The sequence below is a fragment of the Caretta caretta genome, chromosome 6 (genome assembly GCF_965140235.1).
Source record: "Caretta caretta isolate rCarCar2 chromosome 6, rCarCar1.hap1, whole genome shotgun sequence".
NCBI lineage: Eukaryota > Metazoa > Chordata > Testudines > Cheloniidae > Caretta > Caretta caretta.
In genome coordinates, this window is record NC_134211.1 from 8,769,140 (window position 1) to 8,797,051 (window position 27,912).

The window sequence follows — 27,912 nt, forward strand, 5'->3', positions numbered from 1 at the left end:
GCAGTTTGAGCAAAAGACACATCCCAGGAGAAATGAGAGAATATCCATGCACATAGATTGTTCAGCAGGTATTTTCTTTATTTATCAAAGACTTAAAACAAAATATGCACTCAAAGTATTAAAGTGCTTGATTTACAGATCCTCAAGCTATTCCAGTTTATACCACCTCTGGATCTAGCTCCACCAGTTCTGATTACAAGAGATCTACATTTTTTGCAGGAGTACTTGTGGCACCTTAGAGACTAACAAATTTATTTGAGCATAAGCTTTCATGAGCTACAGCTCACTTCATCGGATGCATTCAGTGGAATGAAACCTATCTTTTGCAGGAGATCAGATGAGGGTACATGTGTGTCCGGATGTGTTTTGTGTTGGCTGAGTTGGCCACTGCACTTTCTTTTGCTGTTTTGTTGTGGATTGTGTTTCTGCTCATCTGTAGAGCTGTGTTTCTACTCATCTAAAGCTGGCACAGGTGTCTTTTAGGTCTTTAAAGTCTTAAGACAATGAATAACTGATGGGAGGCACAGGGCACTGCAGTGGAAGAAGCCTTAACTAGGACGAGGATATTCAGAGGAGGGTAAGGGAGTCAGGCTTAAGGATGTTCCCATGGCTGAGGTGCTAATTCTGGATTTGGTAGACCCAGATTCAGCTACTTGTTCTGCCAAAGACTTCCTGAGTTACCTTCAGAACTTGCTTTATCTCATTGTGCCTCAGTTCCCCAGTTGTGAAATGGGGATGGTCATAATTCCCGACCTCACAGGGATGTAGTGAGGCTAAATACATAGAAGGTTGTGAGGTGCGCAGTTGTCATGCTACTAAGGAGTATGTGAATGCTGTGGATCAGTACATCTAACATTCAAAAATTCCTCTGAAAAGACCAGATTAGATGATTCAAACAGCAGCTCCATGCTGGCCTGAATGCACTGGATTTTACCTAGAGTTTAAACACAAAGCAGACCTGGACTAGGGCAGAGGTTGGCTTATTAGTTAATATAAATACTTTATTTTTACAAGATCACCTCCTGTTTAATTTGCTGGTCGTCTGCAGTCCAATAGGACCTTAGTTCTCCAACACTGGATAATGTGATGTGTCTTTCCACAGTGAGTCAAATCCTACGCAAAAGGCACAGCCATTTCTTACACTGCCTCACCTGTGAAGTTGTGAAAACGTGGCTGAACGGGGTAGGGCTTTAGGTTAAAAATCCATCTTTTCCCTATAAGGGTTTGTGCGTATGCTAGCACTGATCTTCTGCCTGACTGGAACAAGGGGGCTCTCAAGTAGCTAGATATCTGGCTTCCTTTAACTGCAAACATGAAAACGGTAGGGACAAACAGGGAGGACAGGTTTTTAACTATTTGGATCAGTGCATCTATCATGTTCCATTTTTGCACCCTAGGTTGCTGCGTGAGCACATTGAGCACTGATCCTGTGGGCACAGAGCACCTAACTTCCATTGAGGTCAGCCAGGGAGGCTGGATGTGCACATTACAGGAAATAGATTGTCGAGACAGCACAATCCACTGAAAAACCGCATAGTGCTCATTGCAGCCCAGGCTCTCCCTGTGTGGCTCTTTGCCCTGCCTCTGTTGGCTAGAGCATGAGCAGAGCTTTATGAGATGGCTGCTGCTGCTGTGGCCAGCCATCTAAGCGAGTTTCCCATCGTCTCTCTTCTGGCTGTGGATGCTTGACTGCAGCAGCTCCGCGGAGGTCCCAGCCTCGCTCTTTAATGTCCATTCTCCCCTGGCTTGGATGGCGCTTCATGTACCATTGGTGGGCTAATGAAAACATCCCAGTTCTCTGTGGACACAGGCACCAGCAACCGATTCTCCAAGCCAAAGTCCCCTTCGCAATCCAGGGAAACTTGGCCTGTGTTGTCTGGAGCGCAGGGTTTGGCCCATGGTGACTGCAGACACTGCACCTGCTGCACAGCTGCGCGGTGACTCCGGCGACCCCTCTAGCCCATCAGCACTCGGCTCTCCCGCATTCTGCTGAGCGGCTGAGATCTGGGGGAACAGAAACCCTTTGTTAGAGACGGAAAATCTCCTCACAGGAACACTCTGTCAATGGCTGCCAGAGGCCTTCCCTGTGAAACCCCAAATGTGCCGCCCCTCGGATTCCCACAGGGGAGATCTCTGCTCATTCACTTGTCACCCGTGGCTGCAGTCTCTGAGAGGGGAAATGTAGAGGGGGTCCACCAGGGGGATGAGGTGGATGAGGCTTTCTTCCGGCAACTCGCAGAAGCTACTAGATCGCATGCCCTGGTTCTCATGGGTGACTTTAATCTTCCTGATATCTGCTGGGAGAGCAATACAGCGCTGCATAGACAATCCAGGAAGTTTTTGGAAAGCGTAGGGGACAATTTCCTGGTGCAAGTGCTAGAGGAGCCAACTAGGGGGGAGCTTTTCTTGACCTGCTGCTCACAAACAGGGAAGAATTAGTGGGGGAAGCAAAAGTGGACGGGAATCTGGGAGGCAGTGACCATGAGTTGGTTGAGTTCAGGATCCTGACACAGGGAAGAAAGGTAAGCAGCAGGATACGGACCCTGGACTTCAGGAAAGCAGACTTCGACTCCCTCAGGGAACGGATGGGTAGGATCCCCTGGGGGACTAATATGAAGGGGAAAGGAGTCCAGGAGAGCTGGCTGTATTTCAAGGAATCCCTGTTGAGGTTACAGGGACAAACCATCCCGATGAGTCAAAAGAATAGTAAATATGGCAGGTGACAAGCTTGGCTTAACGGTGAAATCCTAGCGGATCTTAAACATAAAAAAGAAGCTCACAAGAAGTGGAACGTTGGACATATGACCAAGGAAGAGTATAAAAATGTTGCTCGGGCATGTAGGAATGAAATCAGGAGGGCCAAATCGCACCTGGAGCTGCAGCTAGCAAGAGATGTCAAGAGTAACAAGAAGGGTTTCTTCAGGTATGTTGGCAACAAGAAGAAAGCCAAGGAAAGTGTGGGCCCCTTACTGAATGAGCGAGGCAACCTAGTGACAGAGGATTTGGAAAAAGCTAATGTGCTCAATGCTTTTTTTGCCTCTGTCTTCACTAACAAGGACAGCTCCCAGACTGCTGCACTGGGCATCACAACATGGGGAGTAGATGGCCAGCCCTCTGTGGAGAAAGAGATGGTTAGGGACTATTTAGAAAAGCTGGACGTGCACAAATCCATGGGGCTGGACGAGTTGCATCCGAGAGTGCTAAAGGTATTGGCGGCTGTGATTGCAGAGCCATTGGCCATTATCTTTGAAGACTCGTGGCGAACGGGGGAAGTCCCAGATGACTGGAAAAAGGCTAATGTAGTGCCAATCTTTAAAAAAGGGAAGAAGGAAGATCCTGGGAACTACAGGCCAGTCTGCCTCACCTCAGTCCCCGGAAAAATCATGGAGCAGGTCCTCAAGGAATCAATCCTGAAGCACTTACATGAGAGGAAAGTGATCAGGAACAGTCAGCATGGATTCACCAAGGGAAGGTCATGCTTGACTAATCTAATCGCCTTCTATGATGAGATTACTGGTTCTGTGGATGAAGGCAAAGCAGTGGATGTATTGTTTCTTGACTTTAGCAAAGCTTTTGACACGGTCTCCCACAGTATTCTTGTCAGCAAGTTAAAGAAGTACGGGCTGGATGAATGCACTATAAGGTGGGTAGAAAGTTGGTTAGATTGTCGGGCTCAATGGGTAGTGATCAATGGCTCCATGTCTAGTTGGCAGCCGGTGTCAAGTGGAGTGCCCCAGGGGTTGGTCCTGGGGCCGGTTTTGTTCAATATCTTCATAAATGATCATAAAGGAGGATGGTGTGGATTGCACTCTCAGCAAATTTGCGGATGATACTAAACTGGGAGGAGTGGTTGATACGCTGGAGGGCAGGGATAGGATACAGAGGGACCTAGACAAATTAGAGCATTGGGCCAAAAGAAATCTGATGAGGTTCAATAAGGATAAGTGCAGGGTCCTGCACTTAGGACGGAAGAACCCAATGCACAGCTACAGACTAGGGACCGAATGGCTAGGCAGCAGTTCTGCGGAAAAGGACCTAGGGGTGACAGTGGACGAGAAGCTGGATATGAGTCAGCAGTGTGCCCTTGTTGCCAAGAAGGCCAATGGCATTTTGGGATGTATAAGTAGGGGCATAGCGAGCAGATCAAGGGACGTGATCGTTCCCCTCTGTTTGACATTGGTGAGGCCTCATCTGGAGTACTGTGTCCAGTTTTGGGCCCCACACTACAAGAAGGATGTGGATAAATTGGAGAGAGTCCAGCGAAGGGCAACAAAAATGATTAGGGGTCTGGAACACATGAGTTATGAGGAGAGGCTGAGGGAACTGGGATTGTTTAGTCTGCAGAAGAGAAGAATGAGAGGGGATTTGATAGCTGCTTTCAACTACCTGAGGTGGTTCCAGAGAGGATGGTTCTAGACTATTCTCACTGGTAGAAGAGGACAGGATAAGGAGTAATGGTCTCAAGTTGCAGTGGGGGAGGTTTAGGTTGGATATTAGGAAAAACTTCTTCACTAGGAGGGTGGTGAAACACTGGAATGCATTACCTAGGGATGTGGTAGAATCTCCTTCCTTAGAAGTTTTTAAGGTCAGGCTTGACAAAGCCCTGGCTGGGATGATTTAATTGGGGATTGGTCCTGCTTTGAGCAGAGGGTTGGACTAGATGACCTCCTGAGGTCCCTTCCAACCCTGATATTCTATGATTCTATGATTCTTGCAGACGGTCTCTTCTATAGCTCCCTTAATGGGAGGAGGTTTGGCCTTGTGATGTGAGGCATGAGTCTCAGAATCAAGGCTCCTGGGTTCTGCGGCTCTGGAAGGGGGCGTGGTCTAGTGGGTGGAGCAGGACTGGTTGACACTGAGTGAGAGGGGCTTGTGCTGAAGGGCCCTGGTTCAATCCCCAGCAATTCCTGTGATGTCTACATGTGGCCATGATTTTACTTACCTATCAGTGTAGGTTGTTTAGCCTATTCCTGGACACGTGGAACATCTGCTGCTGGCCATCTCTGAGATGTAGGACTTTCATCCACACAAGGACATGGCACATCAAGATCAATCCAGCAGCTCCCATCCGGTCTTCACCTCCACAATGGATGGCGAGACTTAGCCTGACCAGAGAAAGGCAGGGTGGTGTTCTTCAGGGGAATCTGCTGGAGCTCCCGTATCCCCTGCTTCACCTCACACCCCTGTTCGCGAAGGGTTTTCCAAAGATACTGCTAATCTCGGATACACAAAGCAGCTCAGATGAGGTCAGTGTGGGTGGATTTACTGGGCAGACTGGTTCTAAAAGAACAGTTTTCTCCCCTGCTCTAGGGAGATTCCCAAAGGAAAAGTATCTGATGGCGGGGGTGAGGGCAATGCAAGCCCCCAGCCCCTTGAATGGCAGGAAATCAGGACTCGGGGAGTTAAGGGGTGTCTCTGTCCTGCTGCAGGGAGCAGGTCTGGAAAGCAGAAAGGGCACTAGTGGCGTTGTAGGAAAGACAGTGACTTCTTCCTGTGAAGGTGGCTGAAGCTTCTTGCAGGCAACTGAGTCCAGGATCTTTATACCTTGTTTGGGGATCCTTTTCCTAGGAATAAAATATGGACACCACACAGAGAATGACATCTGTATCCCAGGTCTGGGATCCAGGGGATAAGGGATGCTCCAAGCCAGACTAGGTACCAGGAACTTGATCTTTATCCCCAAGAGCCACAATTACCCAGATGAGGTTTTCTTCCCCATTTGCTTTCAGGTTATTTACTCACAGTATTCATTTGTTTGCTTTGCTGTGTTTCCACTCTCTGCATCAGTTCATTGGTTTAAGTAACATTCTTTTAGTTTTTTGCTTCTGTTTCCTCTCATTACAGTGTAGCACCTGCTTAGCACTTTAAAAAAATCAATTAAATACAAAATCCTGATCCTACATTGAAGAGGAAAGTTTCTGAGAATTTGGCTGCAGAACTTTAGTGTCTGCATATTTCATTCACTATTATTTATTCCTGTGCTGGTCTGATGCAATTTGCACACCCAAGAATGCCCGTATGAAGCATGGGGTGCCCTTAGAATACCTGTTAAAAAGAAGAAGAGAGTAGATTAAAAGGGGGAAAAATCCACCAGTGCATGAGCACTTTTTTGTAACATTGAAGCACCAGTCCCGGGAGCAATACAGGTTAAAAATCCCCATAGTTCTTTCCCACTAGACAGACATCCAAAAAGAAAAAGGCCTTCAGCCAATTATTTTCTTACACTCTGAATGGGTGAAATTCAGCCCGGGGCAGACAGCCAGGGCAAGGTCTGTGCATCACAGCGAGTTTAAGTGGCACTTCACTGCCCAGGTGCTGTGAGACATCAGTGGCATAGTTTTCATCCTGGATTGGAACAGCCAACTGGAATCCTGTGCGGTACAGAGCAGAGAGAGGTTTGAGTCACAACGTTCACCTCAGAGGCTGAGCTTCTGCAGACTTTTGGTACGTTCCCATCTGAGGAGGATGATTTTGGCTGCCCTACTTCAGAGCTTTCAGTCACCTCAACCGGTGATTCTCTGGTACTATTGATCTAAAGTAGTTGAACTTTTCAGGCCTTGCCCCCATCTCCGACACCCCTTGTACCTCACCATTGTCCTCTAACAGCCCCTGTCCCTTCTCTTGAGCCCAGCCAAGTCCAAATACAGAGCCTAGCTCACGCTCCTCCTCTCTTAGACCCTCTCCTTACACAATCCTCCCCTACCTTTGACAAACTGATCACTGTGCCCTTCCCCAGCTCCTGGAGGAATCATGGCTCCTCAGGGCAACCTGGGAATGGGTGATTCCTACCTCTGTGTGGGGTGAGTGGTTTTCCATCTAAGCATCCCTGAGAGCCAGTACTTCTCGATTTCACAGGATGAGGTCATGGGTCCCCAAGCCGGGCCAGCTGCAGGCTGCATTGCTGTAGGTGAGGTGGACAGATCCCAGAGGCTGGAAGACAGAGGGGGGGAGGAATCCGCTGCTCATTTCCCATTCAGAGCCCCCTTTGAAGACGGGCCAAGAGGGGGGGAGAGAACGAAGGGCAGAAAGTGAAGTTGCCCCTGTGGAAAGGGCACTCCTGTAGAACCCAGTCCAGTTCCCAGCTCTCCCCCACATTTCCAGACATGACCTTGGAGAGGTCACTTCCTCACCTTCAATCCCTGTCTGTAAAATGGGGGTACAAGTCCCCCCAACAAGGAGGAGAGGGGAGGACAGTCCCATTGTCTGTGAGGGGCTCAGATATTCTGGGCACAGATTGTGTCAGAGTGAGGGAAGGGACCCAGAGTTTGCTCCCCTACTGAAAAGACTAGCCCCTCTTGAAATCAGCAATCCACATATTATCTGAAGTCCTTCCTAGTGTCTTCAAGAGGCTCCCTTCTTTCTTCTTGAATGTGGTGGATTCGTTGAACCAGGTTGATGGCCAGGAAGTATGGAGAGGCCATTGGTTGTGTGGCATGGAATCGGGGGGGAATCTATAGTAATCAAAATAAAGGTGTCATCGGCATTTTGGGTTTGGGAATTCAGAGCTAATCTGTCCTCTCAGCCCAAGGTATGAAGTGCGCCATCTTGGTCAGGTGATCTATGAGAGTCAGTTCCACCCTGTGGCCATTTGATTCAGGGAGTTCAACAGTGAAATTCCTGGCAATGGCTGCCCATGGCTGGGACAAAGTCTCCAGAGGCCTGAAATGCCAAGAAGTTTGGTGCGTGGTGCATTGGTGCAAGGGCAGAAGTCACGTGAGTCTGAATTTCAGCCCACTTCTGGCACCACCAAACTAAGTGGGCCCTGATGGTCATAGTAGATGCGTCTACTTCCACGATGAATGCTGCGTGTGAGAACAGGGGCAGTCGTGCAGGCAGTTCTGAGCTGTGTGAGGGCTTGTTGGGCCTTGGGCGACCACACGAACATGGCCGTCTTGAGGAGGAGAGCTCTCCTGGGGGTTACCGGCTCTGAGAACCCTGGGCTGAAGCCATGGTAAAACTTGTGAAGCTGAGGAAGCACTGCTCTTCTTGAGGACTTCAAACTTCCTCCCAGTTGTGAATGGCTTCCCCCTTCTTTGGATCAATCGTGACACCTTCCGGGGAGAGGCTGTACCCCAAAAACTCTGTGGAGAGTTGGCTGGAGGTTCACTTTTCCAATTCTGTGTAGAGAGCATGCTGCCCAAACCTCTCCAGGTTCGGGTGTGGTTCACGTGCTGCTCTGGGTTCTCCAAAAAGAGAAGTCTGTCACCTGAAGAGATGACACTGTATGGATCCACAATGGCCCCAAATACATAACTGAGGAAGTGTTGCAAGGACAGAGGACCGCTAGTGAGCCCAAATAGCATACCAGACAGTTAAAATGTCCAGAGCGTGTTTTGAAATCTGACTTCCATTTGTCCCCTGCCCAAATGAGTGTTAGATTATAAATCCTTGCAGATCTAGTTTGATGGAAACTTTTGCAGATTTCCTGTGAGCCAGCAATTGTGGGATTCACAGCTGGGGGTTATGGTTCCAAACTAGCACTTTGTTCAGGGGCCGATTGTCTAACCAGAAGCGTAGTAGAGTCCCACATTTCTTCTTCCCAAAAAGGGCCTGAGCACCCGTGGGAAAAGCTTGGTAGCTAAGAAAGCCTTTGGACTGGTTTTCATGCCTGTACACAGGGAGAGCCACAAATTCTTGTTCTGACAATGTGTAAATACAGCCGAAGGCAACTTTCAACCAAGGTTGGAGGTCAAGAGGGCAGTCATAGCCCCGGTGCAGCGGCAACGAATCCACATTTCTTTCAAAGGTATCCATGTAACCCTGGCTTTTATCAGGAATGCCGGGTGTCCGAGTCAAGAACAGTGGAGTAGGTCCAGGGGCGGAGGCTGGTTAAAGGAACCCCGACATTTTCAGTCATTTCCATTGCACAGCTCCAGAAGGGGCATCCCCGGGCCAGGCTCATGTAGTGAGGCCCTGGTTCACACCTTGTTGTGTGATGTGTCCTTTGTTGCATACGGGCCACTTACTTGAGGAGAGCCCGGTTTTCTGTAAAAAGTTGCAATCACCCTTATTGGCTCAGTGCTGTGGGCTCTATGGCCCCTCCCCCCATCACAAGCAGTGATGACATGAGAGGGGCTCCAAGTTGGGCCACCCCTCCCAGACTGCAATGGCAATTAGGGAGATGAGTGTGAATCATCACCTAAGCTGGGGTCGGTCTCAGAGGAGGGGGCTTCTTTCTGTAGGGTCCCATTGCCCAGCAAGTGGGGGGCCCCCAAAGCCCCGGGGACTTGTTTCTCTTGGGGTCCCTCTGCCCCTCTGCAGTTGGTCTAAAAGGAGAGGCCTTAGTTGTAAAGGCGTCCCAATGGCCAGCTGTAGCTAGTCTCCAAGGGGCTTGCTTCTATGGTGTCCCATTGTCCAGCTGGGTTTCTTACCCCTCTTCTGCAGCAGGAGGCTGTACAGCCAATAAACCCCGCCCCTGGCTTGCCAGCTGATGTCGGCTGGGTCCGATATGTAGAGACCCAGCTGCAGCACAAAGTCGCCCGCCTTGGGGAAGTCAGAGGAGCTCTGGTGGAAGGAGGAGGAGAGGGGAATCCATCAACAGTCTCCCTTCAGCTCTCCAGCTCCCCTGGGCCAGAGCTCTGCTCCCATCCATCTGTAGGAGGCGCTGGGGGAGCTTGGAGGAAAGGAACCAGGGCAAGGGCCCTGGATGAGCTCTCGCTGCCGAGCTGCTCCAGAATAAAGAGGGCCCTGAAGCCAGGCACGGCAGTGCCAGCCAGTGGCCTATGGAACGCGGCTGTCCCTTACGGACGCAGGGGGAACCATGTAGCCAGGGGATGAGGAACTTGACTCAAGCATAATTGAGGCTCAGTTCTGACTCTGCCTTCCCACGGGGGCCCTCTCTATTTACAACCCTGCAGCGGCTCGTCCCACAGCCTTTCAGAGCCAGCCCTGCCTATGTAGATGTTGGGGTCAAAGGTCACTTACGGCAAATCCGGGGAGGGTGGTGGCGAATCAGAGCAGGGCAGCGCTGCTCCGTATGGCCCTAGCTCTCTCCTGGGTCATTTTGGAGTGGAGCCAGAAATGCTGCAGGAGAAGGAGGCAGGGGAGAGTCAGCACGCAGGCGTATATGCTCTACAAACGAGCCTCTCCCCCTCCCCAAGGGGCTGAGACCATGTGCTCAGGGGGTCATAGCTGACCGCTGCTTGCAGGGTTTGAAAAGGGGGTTCATGACACTGCCCACATCTTGCTGGGCACAAGCTGTCATCGTCTCTCCAGGCTGGGACAAGGTTCGGCCTTGGGGCTGGTCTACTTGCTCTGAACCCCTGATCCATGAACAGCACATCAGGATCAAGGCACATGCCCTGGACCCCCAGACCCGAGCTGCAGAGGCCTTGGTAGGATGGATGGAGCGGCCGTGAGGACAATCCCTCCAGGAACTGCCGTGTCCCTAGGACAGAAGAGCTGATTCCCTGAGGCTCCTCCTGTATCTCAGGGTCTCCCTCGAAAGGAGCCAGTAACTTTTCTCATGTCCTACATCTCACAGGGGTTTCAGTCTCTGGTGCTCACTGTTAGTGTTTAATGCAACCATGCAGAGCTCTGGCTGACAGTCCCAGTTCCTTCCCTCTGCACTGACGGCTCTGGGAACGTGCGGCCGGCAGGGTCCAAGCAGGGAGGACACAATGGAAACATGGCTCTTCTAGTCTCTCCTTTGCAGCCCTCCCACAGGGTTCAGGGGAAATTTCGCCCCAGACCCTCCCATTCTGCTCACCTCCAAGAGGTGCTGCAGCTTGTCCATGGTGGGGGTCTCTGTCAGCAGGCCCCTGAACATGGTGTCCAGGCTCTGCGAATAGGTCTTGTGCAGAGCCTGCAAAAAGAGGGAGCACCCTCAACCATGGGATCTGGGGCTACCCCAGAGAGGGGACAATCGGGGTGGGGTTTCTCCGGGGAGCCCTGGCAAGAGCCAAAAGGCACCTCCTGGCCTCTCCCATTCACCTCACTGCAGGGACACTGAGCAAGAGTTCATGGCCGGATGCCTGCTGGCTCCTCAATCCTTGCCCTTAGCTGTTCTCTGTGCAGAGCCTGGTACCCAGCAGAGTATGGAGCAGCCAAACCGCAATGGGTGGGAGGTAGGATCCCCGGGTGGGAGAGTCCGGGCAGCAGAGCAGAGAGTGAGGAGAAGAGGGAAGTCTGGGATCAGCCACAAGGGCTAACGCAATCCCCTCTGGAGGGAAGGGGCCCTCCCTGACAGTTTGTGTCCGCCCCCCTCCCCCGCGCCTCCTGGGCCTGTTCCCAGCTCTGCTCACCCCTCCCCTATTCTCAGCAGCTCCATCAAACCGAGGGAGCAGGGACCAGAGGCCGCTCTTGCTCCTGGGACAGAGAAGTAGGATCAGGACCTACCGGAAGTGGGTGGTGCCCTGTCCCGTGCCCGTAGTGAAGACGCCTGGAGAACAGCCCGCAGGAGGCAGGATTCCAGCTCCAGGGCAAGTGGTGGCTTCAGTTTGCTGGCGGGAGAGAGGAGCCCGTGTTACACTTTGCAGGACGAGAGGGGTGCTGGCACTGCCATGGACACGACCCCCCTCCCCTGCAGTGATCCCCTCCCTACGGCCACTCGAACGTTACTGGAGTGAAATCACCCCCCAGCCAGGAAAGAGGGGACGTTCCCGCCTCCTCTGCTGGGGGATGCGAACAGCCAGAGCTTGGGGTAACGCAGGCCGGGGAGGATTTGTGACTCCCAGCTCTGGCCCGATCAGCACCAGGGTTAGGGCAGCTGGATGGGAGGGTCCTGGTACCTGAGGCTGCAAACCGCGGCCATGGAGCTGGAGACGATGGAGGTTGGCTCGGACTCCACGGGGAGATTTTCAATCACCTCCTGAGAGACCCCAAGGAGACAAAACCGCACGTGAGATTCAGGCCCCGCAGACCCACAGGCGCTTCCCAGGGAGGAGGCCAAAGTGCTCTGTAGAAACAGCCAGTGTCACCCCCACCCCAACCAGCTGGGCCCCCCATTCCTCCCATCCATCAAACTTACTCCTTCCAGGGGCGGAAGCTGGTTAAAGGAACCCCGATATTTTCAGTCATTTCCAGTGCACAGCTCCAGTAGGGGTATCCCCAGGCCAGGCTGATGTAGTGAGGCCCTGGTTCACACCTTGTTGTGTGATGCGTCCCTTGTTGCATACGGGCCACTTACTTGTGGAGAGCCTGCTTTTCTGCCAGAAGTTGTATCACTTGATGTCACATGCTACATCTGAGAATTAGGCCCAGTGTTTGGAGCGCAGGGAAGTGCAGGATTGTGTCTAGGCTGAGAGTGGTGCTAGAATCAAGGTCCAGGGATGCACCAGGGTCAAAAGCGAGGTCAGAGTCCATCGACAAAGCAGAATCAGAGCCAGAGTCCAAGTCCATGCCAGAGGTGGTAGCCGGGTAGGCAGGGACCAAAGATCAGCCAAATCGATGTCATTGTCAAGCCAGAGTGCGGATACAGGCCGAAGGTCAAAGCTGGGTAGTCAACATCGGAGGGCTTGGGGAAGATCAGGAGGAGGAGGCAATGCTGGAGTGGGTCGGTGGAGGGCCTAGAGCGAGGCTAGAGAAGGGCAAGGAGAATACGGCATCAGGGTGGGTAGCCAACATCTGGAGCCAATAAGGGTCATGGCAAAGTCATAACCCCAGAGTCAAGCCAGAGTCAATAGCGAGGAACTGGAGGGCAGGGCAGGGCCGGGTGGTGCATGCAGGCGGGAACCAGGATGATTTATTGGTACTCCTAGGCACTGCCCACCTGGAGCCCTAGAGACCCCTCATCGAGGGACTCCCATCCTAGGAATAAAAGAAGGAGAGCAGGATGACAAAGAGGTCACTGACGGTGGGCTCCAAGCCAAGGGGAGCTCCCACCCAGGCTATGTGCCAGGACCCCATCACCCTCCTGTTCATTTCACACTCACAGACCCCCTAGCAGGAGGGGAGAATAAAGGGCAGAAAGCGAAGGTGCCACTGGGGGAAAGGCCTGGGACCCCGTCCAGTTCCCAGATCTACCCCCAGGATTGTGTGACCAGGATCACAGCTCTTCCTCTGTGTCTCAGTCCCCACCTGCCAGATGGGGAGGATCCTTCCCTGCCCCAGGGTGCTAGCAGGGAGTTTCATTCCTGGCTGGGAAGGGTTCAGATACCAGGTGGTCAGACATTCACTGCGTCGGGGTGACACGGGCCATGGGGAGGTCTAAGCAGTGATGACATGAGAGGGGCTCCAAGTCGGGCCACCCTTCCCAGACTGCAATGGCTACTGACGATAAACCCTGGCTCTGCGGATGCTCTCATTTCTTGCCAGACCCTGATGCTTCTGAAACTGGCCTCTGGGCATGGGGGCAGGGACCGTATCTGGCCTGGCCCCAGTTCCAGGGGTCGGGGTGGGGCAGGGTGGTGAGAGCGAGGTGCTCGGCCTGGGTTTCTCTCAGTGCTGTGGGCTCTATGGACTCTCCCCCAGCCCGTCTCCCCCAGGCCCAGCGAGAAAGAGCAGTACCTGCGGCAGGGAGTGGGAGCTTCTGGGCATGGGAAGGGGGGGCCCTTCAAGGCTGTCCCACGGAGCACAGCCCCTGCAGCGCTTTGGGCACCTGGCGCAAGCACCGGATGTAGATCGTCGCTGTCACGTCCTCCTGCTGCAAGGGAACAAGGATCAGTCAGAGACTCGGACACCCATGGCAACGAAGGGCATGAACGGCACTGGGAGCCAGCAAAATTTCCACCCCAACCCTCCCCACGTCCGAGGGACGGATTCCCCCACCCGTCCACCAAGATGAAATCTTGTCTCCTCTCTAGTGACCTCCAACCCCACTCCCACCATTGTGAAATGAACTCCTGCCCCCTTCCTCTCAATCCCCCCGTGAGAGCTGTTCTACCTCCCCACCCAGCCAGGGATTCAGCTCCGCTCCCCAGAATCCCTCAGCCACCCTCGCCCCCTTCAGATGAGGGGTTGGGAGCCTTTGGGCAGAAGTGCCGTGGGGTGAGAAGAAGTGGACACCTTTCCCCAAGGGACCCTCCCCGTCCTTAAGGTGACGCCATGGACAGTAGCTCTGGGGAATGAGGCACTTGAGCAGCCTCTGCTGACTGATTCCTCCAGTTCTCCCAGAGCAGGTGGTGGCTGGGATAACATGATACCAGAGCACTAGGAGCCGTCCTGAGCCCCGGAGGGGGATGAAAGGCTCACAGAGGTGGCTAGGGAAGTTGGCAGTCCCTAGCATGAGCATGGCAGCGTGTCATGTTGATGTGACGCCTATTAGGAAATAGCCTTTCTGGAGAGCTGGGTCTCCTCTGCTTTGAGCTTCTCAAGGGACAAGCTGGCACCTACCAATGGCACCTCCTTGGGTTCATCGTCCCCTTGCTCCCTGGTCAGCGAATGGGTTGGGAGTGACTTTCTATGGCCCGGAGGTGAAAGGACCTGGGGATCCCTCCCCAGTTGATCCTTCTTCGGTTACCTCGTCCCCTATCAGCTGGCTGGCTTCTCCCAGGATGGAATATGTGAGCACCAGCCCAGCCTGGCTGACATGGATCAGGGGGTCGTGTATGGCCAGAAGCGCCGCCTGGAGGAAAATTCTTTGGCATCCAGTGAAGATGTGTCCAAAGACCTAAAACAAAGAGGACCAGAGCCCCTGGCAATTGCCCAGAACCAGGCTCCAAATCCCTCTAGCATCTCACCAGGGGGATACGAGTCCTGGGGCAGCCAACCTTTGGAGTCCCATGGACCAAGGAACCCCCTTCAGTTAGAGATTGCAGGCACTGAGGTCTCGAATCGCTCTTTCTGGAGCCGGATTCCCCGCAGGTGCCATGACAGGCTGGGAACGTGTCTGCGCGCTCTGGAACCCAGCTCACAAAGACAACAAAGGTCCCCTACTGCTCCCAGCAGCGCTATCTCCTGCAGCTCACCCGCTGGAGGTTAGGGGCCTTTTAGATCTGCTTCCGTTCCCGCTCCTCACCCCACTGACAATCCCACGAGCCTCACATACAGTGCAGTGACTCCGCCCAGGAACGGAGCTCGGTGTCCCTCACCCAATGCCCAGGGTAGCGGCAGGTTCTGCTCCTGGACTCACCACGGTACTGGGCAAACCCCACACCCTGCCTGTGCTTCCAGGGGGGTGCAGGGAATCCAATGAGGATCTGGTCTGGCACTAGCTGGTGTGAGCTTCCCAACTCACTGACACCAGGGTGTCACTCGGGGGGACAGTGAGCGGAGCCGGATCCCTGGAGATACACTTCTCCATTAACGCAACCTCCAAGGGGATCCCTTTTATGCCACAGAGCCATGGATCCATGCAACACACACAAGCCGGGGCCATTAGCAAGCTCCAAGCCAGGATCCTCAGCCTCTCACAGCCGAACGCTGTCAGCTGGAAATAAGTAGCAGGCTCTAGCCCTGTATCCATGACACTCACTGCAGGGGGAGACAGCTCCACACCTGAGCTGCTGCCATGCACTGGTAGAGAGTCCTTACCTCCCCCACCCTGGCCATGTTCCTGTAGCCCAGGCACTCAGTGTCCTGGAGCCCGTCCCGACACCACAGCTCGCTCGCCTCTCTGATGTTCAGCCCTGGGGGTAGAAAGACACAGCCATTGGGGAGGTTTGGTCTCCGGTTTCCGTGCCTGTTTCCTTCGGTTCCCTTTGCTGGGTGAACACTGGCCGGGATCCTTGTGGCACCCATGGCCCAGTGGACTCGCAGGTTCCCCACCAGGCGGTTTAGTACCTGAAGCGGAATTTGTCTCATTCATCACAGTAATCATGTGACCCTTACGGTCATTGTGCTCTGGGAGTGGGCGCCTGTTAATGGTGGCGTCTAATACTGAGAAATCCCCCCGCCCCCTCCACTGAAGTCAGGATCTGACCCTAGCTACCCAGCTGGTGACATCGTACAAGTTTTGCAAAAAGAAAAGGAGTACTTGGGGCACCTTAGAGACGAACAAATTTATTTACATTATTTATTTGCTCCAGCTCACTTCATTGGATGCATTCAAGTTTTGTGTCCATCCCCTGTGGTTCCTGCCCCTGCCCTCATGATGGGCTCTTTCCCTCCATGTGTCTCAATAGCTCCATTCCTGACCCCTCACCAGTTGGCAGCCCCGTGGGTGGGCTGATTACCCTGGGGTGGGGAACAGAGCTGGGCTCTGAGATAAAGCAGCCAATTTCCTGGGCACTTTATTTCTCTTCCCCTCTCCCTGAATTGGGGAGATGAGTGTGAATCATCACCTAAGCTGGGGTCGGTCTCAGAGGAGGGGGCTTCTTTCTGTAGGGTCCCATTGCCCAGCAAGTGGGGGGCCCCCAAAGCCCCGGGGACTTGTTTCTCTTGGGGTCCCTCTGCCCCTCTGCAGTTGGTCTAAAAGGAGAGGCCTTAATTGTAAAGGCGTCCCAATGGCCAGCTGTAGCTAGTCTCCAAGGGGCTTGCTTCTATGGTGTCCCATTGTCCAGCTGGGTTTCTTACCCCTCTTCTGCAGCAGGAGGCTGTACAGCCAATAAACCCCACCCCTGGCTTGCCCGCTGATGTCGTCGGCTGGGTCCGATATGTAAACCGAGGGAGCAGGGACCAGTGGCTGCTCTTGCTCCTGGGACAGAGAAGTAGGATCAGGACCTACCGGAAGTGGGTCGTGTCCTGCCCCGTGCCCATGGTGAAGACGCCTGGAGAACAGCCCGCAGGAGGCAGGATTCCAGCTCCAGGGCAAGCGGCGGCTTCAGTTTGCTGGCGGGAGAGAGGAGCCCGTGTTACACCTTGCAGGACGAGAGGGGTGCTGGAACTGCCATGGACACGACCCCCCTCCCCTGCAGTGATCCCCTCCCTACGGCCACTCGAACATTACTGGAGTGAAATCACCCCCCAGCCAGGAAAGAGGGGACGTTCCCACCTCCTCTGCTGGGGGATGCGAACAGCCAGAGCTTGGGGTAATGCAGGCTGGGGAGGATCTGTGACTCCCAGCTCTGGGCCCGATCAGCACCAGGGTTAGGGCAGCTGGAAGGGAGGGTCCTGGTACCTGAGGCTGCAAACCGCGGCCATGGAGCTGAAGACGATGGAGGCTGGCTCGGACTCCACGGGGAGATTTTCAGTCAGCTCCTGGGAGACCCCAAGGAGACAAATCCGCATGTGAGATTCAGGCCCTGCAGACCCACAGGCGCTTCTCAGGGAGGAGGCCAAAGTGCTCTGCAGAAACAGCCAGTGTCACCCCCACCCCAACCAGCTGGGCCCCCATTCCTCCCATCCATCAAACTTCCTCCTTCCTTCCCCCTTTCCCACCCAATTCCTCCCTCCCCTCAGCCTCAGCTGCCCCTCTGGCCTCACAATTCCCCCACTGCCAGCTCCCCATCAGTGTCAAAATTTCCCCCTTCCCTGTTCCCCAGCCCACAGCCCCAGGAAGCCCTGTCCTCTGCTCCCCCCTCCGGCCCCACTAACTCGTCCTGCCATGTCTGGCTCCCTCGCCCCAGGGGCCGGGCACGAGGTCCCACTCACCGCAGTGTTCTCCACCAGGGCCCCTTTGGAGAAGTGCAGCTCCAGAGTGTATCACCCCTGCTTCTGTGTGGAGAAGCACAGACTCGAGACAGCATGGAGGAAACGGAGCTGTTTGGCCCTGTCCTGCACCCACTAGGAGTGGGGTGGGGGAAGAGAGAGAGAGAGAGCCTGTTAGGTAGGGACCTCCCTGTCCCACCCAAACCAGCTCCAGGGCTCAGGATTTCCATGGGGTTGGACAGGGAAAGCCCCCCATCTTCCCGAAACCACAGTGTCGCCCTGCACAGACAGGGGTTGTAACTGGGACTGTGTCACCAGGGAGCGGACACCTTGGTCTGTGTGGGACAAACACCTCCACTTTGGGGTACAGGATAACAGAGGAGAAGTGCCCCCCATTGGGGTGATGGATTCTCTGGGACAAGACCCCCTTGCATGGGTGGGGATGGAACAAGGGGCAGGACAGACTCGGGGGCAGCGCAGCTGGGGGAGTTTTGTACCTCAGCTCTGCCCCGGAGGTGCTGCTGGATGACCCTGATGGTGGCTTGTTCAGGGGACACATCCTCCTCCTCCATCTCCTCCAGCTGGGCACTGGGGGTCTCTGCACCAGGGAGGGAAGGAGAAAGGATCATTTATGCTGCTGCTGGGGGGATGCAGTGGAGAGAAAAGGCTCCATGTTCCTCCTCCTCTGCAAGGAGCCCGATGGCAGAGAGGGCCCCACCCTGCCCCTCCCAGAGACACCCTCAGCCCCATCAGCCACAGGGACCCGTGGCAGTCAGCCCCCACCCCCATCATCAGCTCCCCGACTCCGCCCAGCATCCCCTGCCGCAGGGTGTCAGTGGGGCTCCCGTGGCTCAGTCCTGGTGCCTTGGCGAGCCCCCCACTGCCTCCGTCCTCCTCCCGTTCCCCTGGGTCTCCCCTCACCTGCACAGAGGGAGCCTTCAGCCTCAGGGCTGTCAGACCCCACGGAGGGGCTGCTGGCCCTTTGGGAGTAGGCAGAGCAGCTGGTGTTGGTGCCAGAGTTGCCCAGCTCCTGCTCTGGGCCAGCTGGGGGCTGCTCAATGGCCAGGCTGGTGGGTGGCTCCTGCTGGGTCCTGGGGCACGGCTCCTGGCTCCTCTGTTTCCTGCGAAGGAAGCCCCAGAGCCGTCTTGCCTGGCTCCCGCCTGCTCCTGGGTCCCTCCAGCATAGCATCACCCTAGGCCACCTCCGTTTGGGCCCGAAGAGGACTCACGGCCTGTTATGGGAGCTGGTGTCTTCCTCCTCCTCCAGAAAGCCAGGGAGCTCCTCCTCCTCATCTGGCCACTGGCCTCTTCCCCGCCCGCGGGGACAGAGGGGCTGCTCTCCTCCTGGGCAAGCCGGCCACTTCTTCCCACTGGCTCTGGAGCCACCTGCCCAGCCTTCCTCCTCAGCATCCGCTTCAGCCGCTGCATCCTGGGACTGAGTGGGGAGCAGCCATGAGTCTGGGCTCAAGGCAGCTGCTCATTAACAGGCCGGCCTGATCCCGTGCCCATGTCCCCTCCGCTGAGGCAATTCCTCCTCATCGCACACCCCACCCCAGGGCATGGGGGCTGCCGTCCACACCCACTGGCAGCAGCTCACAGCACAGGCTGCTCCCAATGCTCCCCCTCACCACTGGGGCCCTGTGACACCGGGGGAGTCTCGTCCTTTCAGAGCAGTGGGGCTCTCCGTTAGTTTGGACAAGCAGCTCCCTCTACCCCTCCAGGCCCCGCTCCCTCCCAGGCCAGGGAAAGAGCAGCACCTGGATAGTCTCCAGCAAAAGTTCACTAGGGGCGAATCCGAGGAGGCAGGAGTTGCCCTGAGTTCCCACTGATTTCACTGATTGGGGGTGGGGGTGTTCAGCTCCTGGCAGGTTCTGCCCTCTCCAAAGACTCTTGACGTAGGGAACCATCTCCGACAAGGGAAGGGCTGGGAGCCCTGTTGCTGGGCCATTCCCCCCACACTGGGGATGGCTCTGGAGAACTCCACTCACTTGCTCTAGATGGGATGGAGCTGGGTGGCAGATGCTCACTGATGGTCCGTAATTTGCCCTCCTCCTCGATCTCCCACACCCAGGTGGGCTGGAAAGGGTGCTGCACAATGCCCTGCCAGCAGGGCAGGGGGTAGAAGCCAGGAGATGGAAAGTGGCTGTGAAAACAAGACGATGTTTTATTGCCAGGGGATGGATGGATCAGCCCCACTGATGGAAACAGAGGCCTGGGCAGGAGAAGCCACTGCCTCAGGGACACACTGGGAGTCAGGGATAGAGCCGGGGATGGAGCCCAGGAGTCCTTTGTCCAGGCTTCCGCACTAACCACTAGAGGAACACTCCCTTCCAGCGCTGGGACGTGCCAGCGGGCCATGATTCCCAGTCTCCCTGGCTCTGAGTGTGACCTGTTGTAGTGACTGAAGCAGGGGTTGGGAATCAGGACTCCTGGCTTTCATTGGTGGTTTTCCTCTATTCCCAGTCTCCCTGGCTCTGAGTGTGACCTATGGAGGGGACGGAATCATAGAATCATAGAATCATAGAATATCAGGGTTGGAAGGGACCCCTGAAGGTCATCTAGTCCAACCCCCTGCTCAAAGCAGGACCAACCCCAACTAAATAATCCCAACCAGGGCTTTGTCAAGCCGGGCCTTAAAAACTTCTAAGGAAGGAGATTCTACCACCTCCCTAGGTAACGCATTCCAGTGTTTCACCACCCTCTTAGTGAAAAAGTTTTTCCTAATATCCAATCTAAACCTCCCCCACTGCAACTTGAGACCATTACTCCTCGTTCTGTCATCTGCTACTATTGAGAACAGTCTAGAGCCATCCTCTTTGGAACCCCCTTTCAGGTAGTTGAAAGCAGCTATCAAATCCCCCCTCATTCTTCTCTTCTGCAGGCTAAACAATCCCAGCTCCCTCAGCCTCTCCTCATAAGTCATGTGTTCTAGACCCCTAATCATTTTTGTTGCCCTTCGCTGGACTCTCTCCAATTTATCCACATCCTTCTTGTAGTGTGGGGCCCAAAACTGGACACAGTACTCCAGATGAGGCCTCACCAATGTCGAATAGAGGGGAACGATCACGTCCCTCGATCTGCTCGCTATGCCCCTACTTATACATCCCAAAATGCCATTGGCCTTCTTGGCAACAAGGGCACACTGCTGACTCATATCCAGCTTCTCGTCCACTGTCACCCCTAGGTCCTTTTCCGCAGAACTGCTGCCTAGCCATTCAGTCCCTAGTCTGTAGCGGTGCATTGGATTCTTCCATCCTAAGTGCAGGACCCTGCACTTATCCTTATTGAACCTCATCAGATTTCTTTTGGCCCAATCCTCCAATTTGTCTAGGTCCTTCTGTATCCTATCCCTCCCCTCCAGCATATCTACCACTCCTCCCAGTTTAGTATCATCCGCAAATTTGCTGAGAGTGCAATCCACACCATCCTCCAGATCATTTATGAAGATATTGAACAAAACCGGCCCCAGGACCGACCCTTGGGGCACTCCACTTGATACCGGCTGCCAACTAGACATGGAGCCGTTGATCACTACCTGTTGAGCCCGACAATCTAGCCAGGAATCTTCATCCTTAGAGATTTGTAAGGCCTATCTTGACCAAAAAAAAATCATCTATTTAAAATTAAATTTGAAATTGACAACCTTTGTTAAGGGTGAAATTTATGACAATCTCAAAAATAACATTAAGTGGAACATGTTTACTGCCGAGTTTTTAGACAGTCACACCACTGACGTGATATCTAAGGCCCTGGAAGCAAAGTTAGCTGAAATGCTAACCCAGCTTTGGACAGCAGTAGCTTCCTTGAAAGGTGCAGAAAATATTTTCTTCATTTCAGTTTATTCAAATAGTTCAGTTAAAAAACAAAACAAAACCCAAAAACTGTTTTTAAATTTACATTTTAAAAATCCAGTTTAAATTTTAAAAAAATCCCTTTGGGGGGTTTTTGGTTTTGAAACAGCCATTGATAGGTTTTCACCTTGATTTTAGACCTACTTCAATCGAGAGAATCATAAACTGCTCATATTCTATTAAAGGAGAGATGGCAGCTAAATTCATCATACCAGTAATTTGTTGTGCCTTTTTGCTCAATCTTAAACAAACAAGTGTCTGAAACTCTAGTTAGTCTCTTTTATGAAGGCCGAGCTCAGAGGTGGTGGGAGGGGCAGGAATGCTGTCTCCCTCCCTGAACCAGTATTAATTGCACAGGATATTGCCACAAAACCTACATTTTATTGACAAATCATCTCAGCCATTCCTCTTCTGCGCTTCCTGTTTTATAAGTTTCAAATCTACAAAACCTTCCCCTTGACAGTCACTGCCCAGGGGTTGCTGCAGGCAGAGGAACCTGAGCAGTAACACTGTGACATCAGAGGTAACTCAGCCACCTGTCGCTCACTGACTCCACAAACGCTGAGCGTAGACCCTGACCCTGCGGCCTGCCTTGGGCATCGCTCCCACTGAAACCTGCAGGCTCATTTGCTGACTTATGCAAATCGCCCGTGGAGAGTCAGCACTGACTGGCTGAATTAACTCCCAAGTCACAACGCCCTTCAGCTTCCAGCACCAATGTAAGGGGCACAGTGTGGAAATCAAGCTTTTCTGGCGGTGTTATTTTCCAACTGTCACCAAAATGAACAAGGTTCTTCCCACTGATGCCTAGAAATTCCCTTAAATTTTGGAATGAATTGGATGTAGCCTTCCAAAATTATGGCCTTCCAGACAGACAAAGAAATGCCGTTGAATTGAGCCTTAGGCCTCACTGCACTCAGCTAAGAGTGCCTGAGTCTCCTCCCTATTAACTCAGCAATAGCCCCCCACTTGGCTGATCAGTGTGGAGACTCTCAGGCCTGGAGGCCGAGCATTCTCTACAGAGGGGCAAAAGCCAGCACTAGTCACCACAGGAGAGCACAATGGTGGAGATCACTATCAACGCAGAGTGCCAGCCCCACCTCTTTGTGAGGGTCTCCTACAATGACAGCTGGAGCACAGCCCCACCCTCCCCAGGAAGAAGAGCAGCAGAAAGAAATGGAAGAGGAGCAAAGCCAAGAAGACACGACTTGATGAGACAAGAGGGAAGGAGGAAGAGAGAAGCAAAAAGGGACAAATTCCAAACGCCCCCAGCGAGTCTCAGATTCATAAATACGAAGCCCAGATGGAACCTCTCTGCTCTGACTTTCTGTTTCATAGCAGCCATAGAACGTCCCTCAAAATAATTCCCACAGAAATTAGAGCAGATTTTTTTTAGAAAAACACCTAATCTTGATTTAAAAAAGGCCATTTGTGGAGGATCCAGCACAACCCTTGGTGAATTGCTCCAAATCCTGAGGTTAAAAATGCTTGCCTTATTTCTATTGTGAATTGGTCTAGCTTCAACTTCCAGCCACTGTCTGCTTATAACCATTATCTGCTAAAGTGAAGAGCCCATTAGTACATATTTGTTCCCTTAGGCTCATCCTTAACCTTGTCTTTGATTGAGCTCCTGTAGTCTGTCAGCACAAGGCATGTGTTCTAATCCTTTCATCGTTCATGTGGCTCTTCTGAGGACCCTCTCCAATTGATCAGTATCTGTCTCAAATTGTGGACACCAGAAATGGACACAATATTCCAGGAGTGGCTGCACCAGTGCCCAGTACAGAGAGATATGGAACCTCTCTGCTTCTACCTGAGAAGCTGCTAGGATAGAGTCCCCCATCTTGTACAGAGAGCCTGTATTTTTTCTTACCTTCTACACAGATGATGATTTCTTTCAACAAAATCCACACAGAAATGCAAAAACTCCCAAAGAATCTCCTCCACCCCAATCCTCTCCTTGTCCTCACCGAGAGACCGGGAGATGGAGGCTTGCTGCAGCAAGGCTACAGGGGTCTCTGAGGTTCCCCCTGCCCCGTATCCCTGTCCTGCCGGGCTGTTGTCAAGGGAGCTCTGTGAGGTCACAGCCGCCTCATCGCTTTTGCCCAATAGGCTGAGTTCCTGCCAAAGGCCTGTGTGAAGTCACTGACACACTCTCCTTTCCCTTGCAGGCCTGATGTCTGCCCCTGGCCAGCCCGGCTGGATGTTTGAGCTGCACCCTGGATCACCCCACTTGCTCATTATTGATTCTGGGGAGCAAGCAGGCCACCCAATAAAACAGCAGAGCCTGCTCCTCACCCCACCCTGAGTTTTCCATACAGACATAGATTGTGAAACAATTCAATCTCCTAATCCGGCCTCTATTTCAGCGGCTATGAAATGTCACACACTTACCACCATATTAAGCCCAATTGCTTGAAATTCACTAAAAGGCACCTTCCAGAATGGTAACCAGTTGTGATGTGAGGATACCAGGAAACAGAGAATCCACCTCTTCCCTGGGTAATTTATTCCAGTCGTTAGTCTCCCTCACTGTCAAAAATGTGTGCCTTACTTCTCATTTGAATTTCTCTGGCTTCAACTGACAGCCCTTGGTTCTTGTGCCTTTCTTGGCTAGATCGAATTAGCCCTGCCCCGTGAAAACCGATCTCCCTGTCGTGGTGGGAGCTCCCAGCCAGGAGCACCCCAGCAGGGGCCTCCTAGCTGTTTGTCTGCCGGGTTGGGGACATCAGATGTACCAGAGGCATGCAGGTGTGACTGCACTGCATCAACCCGGCATTGGGCTCAGGGGTTTGGCTTTGACAACTTGTGCTCCAGCCACGTCTCTGGGTGCCCGGGCTCAGGGCTTCTAACCCCTGTGGCTGCAGCCAGGGCTGGGGTGATGAGCTCAGAACTTTCATGCCCCTCCCCACTGCTGTCTGCACTCTGGGTGCCTGGGCTTAGGGCTTCTGCCCAGCATCTGCAGCAGGGGCTCGGGGCTTCCCTTGCAGTTCCTTTTGGGGCTCAGGGGTCCATTTTTCTGGATGCCCCCAAATTGGTCCTTGCGTTAATTTGCCAGGGGATTAGTAGGTAGGAGCCCCCAGCTGAGGTGCTCTCAGCAGCAGGGACCCACCTGCACATCTTCAAACCTCCTCTAACTTCAGAAAGATTGTTGGCTGCTGCCCTCAGAGCCCAGGTCTAAAGGCAACACAGAAGTGAGCTGGCAATGCTGTGACCCCCCTACAACAACCTCTGAACTCCCCCACGATCCCATTTTGGTCGGAACCCCCACCAAACGAAATGTCATTGAGACGGATGTGTTCCCAAGGGATGTGTCATTTTAAAGGAATCAACATTTCCCAGCTGAAAAAAATGTTCTGCTGGAAAACGTTCAATGGTTTTCAGAGGGGTGGCCGCGTTCGTCTGTATCAGCAAAATGACGGGGAGCCCTTGGAGCACCTTAGAGACTAACACATTGATTTGGGCATAAGCTTCCGTGGGCCAGAACCCACTTCATCAGATGCATGGAGTGGCAAATACAGTAGCAGGTATAAAGACACAGCACAGGAAAGGATGGGCGTGGCCTTACCAAGTGGGAGGTCAGTCTAACGAGACAATTCAGTTAGGAGTAGGATACCAAGGGAGGAAAAAATCACTTTTCTTGTGGTAATGAGGGTGGCCCATTTCAAACAGTTGACAAGAAGCTGTGAGTAACAGTAGGGGGAAATTAGACAGGAGGAAGTTAGGACTTTTGGCTTCAGAATTTTATTTTGTTTTTTTATGAGATTGTGTCTTTTATGTTTTGTGGCACACAAGCAGAGAAGTTAGAGAAAACATAAAATATTCTTGCTGGAAGTTTGCAATGTCTCGCTAATTTGTTTCTTAAGACCAGAACAATAACAAATAAGAACCCAAAAATCGGAGAGAATGTAAGCTACTGCCTGTAACAGAGAGGCACAATTCACTGGGTACCTGCTGACTGACTGCTGCTAAGCCCCCACTGAGCTACCTAGCATGCAAGTAGGTCCAGGAACCGTGCCCCAAATTTAAAGTCACAGTATTCAATCTTAACACAACCACAAATACACCAGAGCCTCCAAATTTTCTGTTTTACAAGGTCTCTCCTTGTTTTGGAACACTGGTTTCGAAACATGCCATGGGGAATTTGAATCAAATTTCAGCTACTAATTAGCATGTGTTTGGAACAATCACTCGTGCATTCGATGTTATGTTGTTGGTTTCTTTAGGAAATTTGGGGAAACGGGAGCACTGGGAAAGCCTATTTCCCCCCCCCCCACAGTGCACATTTGCTACCCACTGGTGCTGCCCGAGCAGTAGCATTGTGACATCAGAGATTACTCACCACTCAGCACTCCTTCCCTCCAGCTCCTTGTCATACCTGGGGAGAATGACTAGCCCCCTGGCTGCCATGGCAACAGCTACCTTTGACAACTGATTGCCCCCTTCTTACCAGAACATCCTCACAGAAAGGAAGTTTGTAATGAAACAGGACCAGATTGAGAGAAGCTGGTAGCCTCCTGCTGGGCTCATTTGGGTTTGTACTGTGGTACGGTACAGTGTTTCTTTTCAAAGAGCAACTGTTTGCTACTTTCCTTAGTAAGGGCTAGGTGAAAATAAGATGGAAAATTCCTGCTCTTTTTCTTGGATATTGTTTATCTGCTTCTTACACATTGAGGTTTAGAGCTTAGAACTTTCACTGAAACTGAAGTTGCATAAAATGTGTTTTGTTTTAATACAGTTTAATTTAATTACTTTCACTACTGTGTTCAACACAGCATTGAGTGGTGAAAAGGGACCTGCACAAAGATAAGAATAGCAATAAAATATATACTGAAAACAACAGATGATTAAGAGCTTCCTTGTTTAAACGGCACATATACAATAGATTTTCTTTCTATTCAAAAAAAGTAAGGAAATTAACAAACCAAAAACCCTTCATTTAAAGTTTCTTAAGTTAGCTTTCATCAATATATTAAACCATGAAATAATTAGGAAATACAAAGTCAAGGTTTTAAAATGGATTAAAAGGTTACAAAGTTTTGCATTCTCAGGTTCGCAAATGTCCAAATAAGTGTTGCTCTGGCACCCTTAATTCAGTCCTTTTGTGCATTTGCATGATGATGCAGACTTTAATTACATGATCCCATGTTATTTTTTTTCCACAGGACCCCTGCTTTACTCAATGCACAGGATTTTCTGCTCTGGGGCTGTGTATTGAAGGAGTCTGTTGTCTGTAGGATCCCTGCCTCCTTTATTGCAGAGTTAATGTTGCCTGAGCAATGCTCATTCTGGTATTTCCTAACTTGAGAGTGCTTGACTTTGCAGTCTTTTAGTCCTTTGTGCATTTCCTAATTTTTATGGCTTACTTTACTGAGGAGACCAATCTTTATGACAAAGGTTTATTTTTTGTTTGTGATGTAATAATAAACATTATTTATCTGTTCAGTGTCAATAGTGCGTGCTTTACCCGACAGAAAAAGTAAAGACACTCCCTAATACAAAGACCTTATGATCTAAGGAAGACGGACACATACAAAGAAAGCAGGATATGTAAGAACTAGGAATTTCTTTCTTTCTTTCAGTTGATGAATAGTCATTTATTAATTATTAATTAATTTACTATTATTAATTATTATTATTATTAAAGAAAGGGTGGTGCGTTGGGGAACTTGCGTGGTGAGGATGTTCCATGTAGAGGGAGCAATTTGAAAATACCCAAAAAACGGAATGGGAGAAAGAAACACACATGTCATTAGTGCTAGCTGTACTGGTGAAGCAGAGAGGGTGGGAGGTGATGTGGAAAAGGACTAGATTTTTGATGATGGCCTGTCCCTGTAAATAGCTCTGTAATGGGGTGGCTTGGCATTTTAAGGACTGGAGGCCTGAGCTCAGCCAACCCTAGCGGCTAAGAAGGCCCACCCGAACAGGGATCAGCTGATTCTCTTACTGATCAGCGGGGAGCAGAAGAGGAAGTGGCTGAGGGAGTTGCAGGAGCTGCAGAGAAAGGAAGGAGCAGCAAGGACGGCTAGAGACAGAGAGTTTGGCAATAACCTTGGAGGAAAGACCCCGAGAGCAGAGACTAAGGCCAGCAGCAAAATTGCCTTATGCTGTTCTTCTCCTTTTGGTTCGTTGTCTCTTGGAAAAGAAATAAAACCCGGCTGGAAGGGCCGGTGAGACTGATCTGTTGTGAGTGCAGCCGTGGAGCCCGGAGGAGGGAGAGATGGACAGCAGGGTGCTGCAGAACCACTCAGGCCACCAGGGGGTGCTTGGGAGGAGGTCATGAGCAGGGCAGGAGTGGGTTTGGAAAGAGACTGCTCTACAGGCGGGCCAAACGGGAACCCTGAATTTGTGCACGCACCAGCTTTCCTGGTATTTCAAGTTCTAGACTCCAACCTGATTGGAAGGTGGCTGTTCAGAACCATCCATAAGTCACGTTTAATTGGGCTGCGAAGATTCACAGGCACAAGGTCATGTTCGCAGAGTTCAAATACACTGGAAAACCAGCATCGTACATTGCAAGTGGCACCCTGGGCCGGCAAACAAGACGGAACATGACAGGTACCGTTGCTGGACCAGGCTTGCTGCATGCCAGGGACCAAGTCATGCTCTCCGCCGCACTTTTACAGCCCCTTGGGAATCAGTGATGAGAATGATG

At 52.2% G+C, this 27,912-nt stretch overlaps 1 protein-coding gene and 2 long non-coding RNA genes across 3 annotated transcripts in view; 1 reads left to right on the forward strand and 2 right to left on the reverse strand.

Moving 5' to 3' along the window:
* Positions 1-27,912, forward strand: part of LOC125638523 (uncharacterized) — a 78,279-nt gene that overhangs the window by 23,004 nt on the left and 27,363 nt on the right. The window lies entirely within an intron of this gene.
* On the reverse strand, positions 58-5,361 carry LOC142072645 (uncharacterized). The gene is made up of 2 exons (XR_012669154.1): positions 4,943-5,361; positions 58-2,004 (listed from the first exon to the last, which is right to left on the reverse strand). It is a non-coding gene; the product is annotated as an uncharacterized LOC142072645 (long non-coding RNA).
* Positions 9,373-11,809, reverse strand: LOC125638562 (uncharacterized). The gene is made up of 4 exons (XR_012669153.1): positions 11,730-11,809; positions 11,338-11,441; positions 9,925-10,023; positions 9,373-9,504 (listed from the first exon to the last, which is right to left on the reverse strand). It is a non-coding gene; the product is annotated as an uncharacterized LOC125638562 (long non-coding RNA).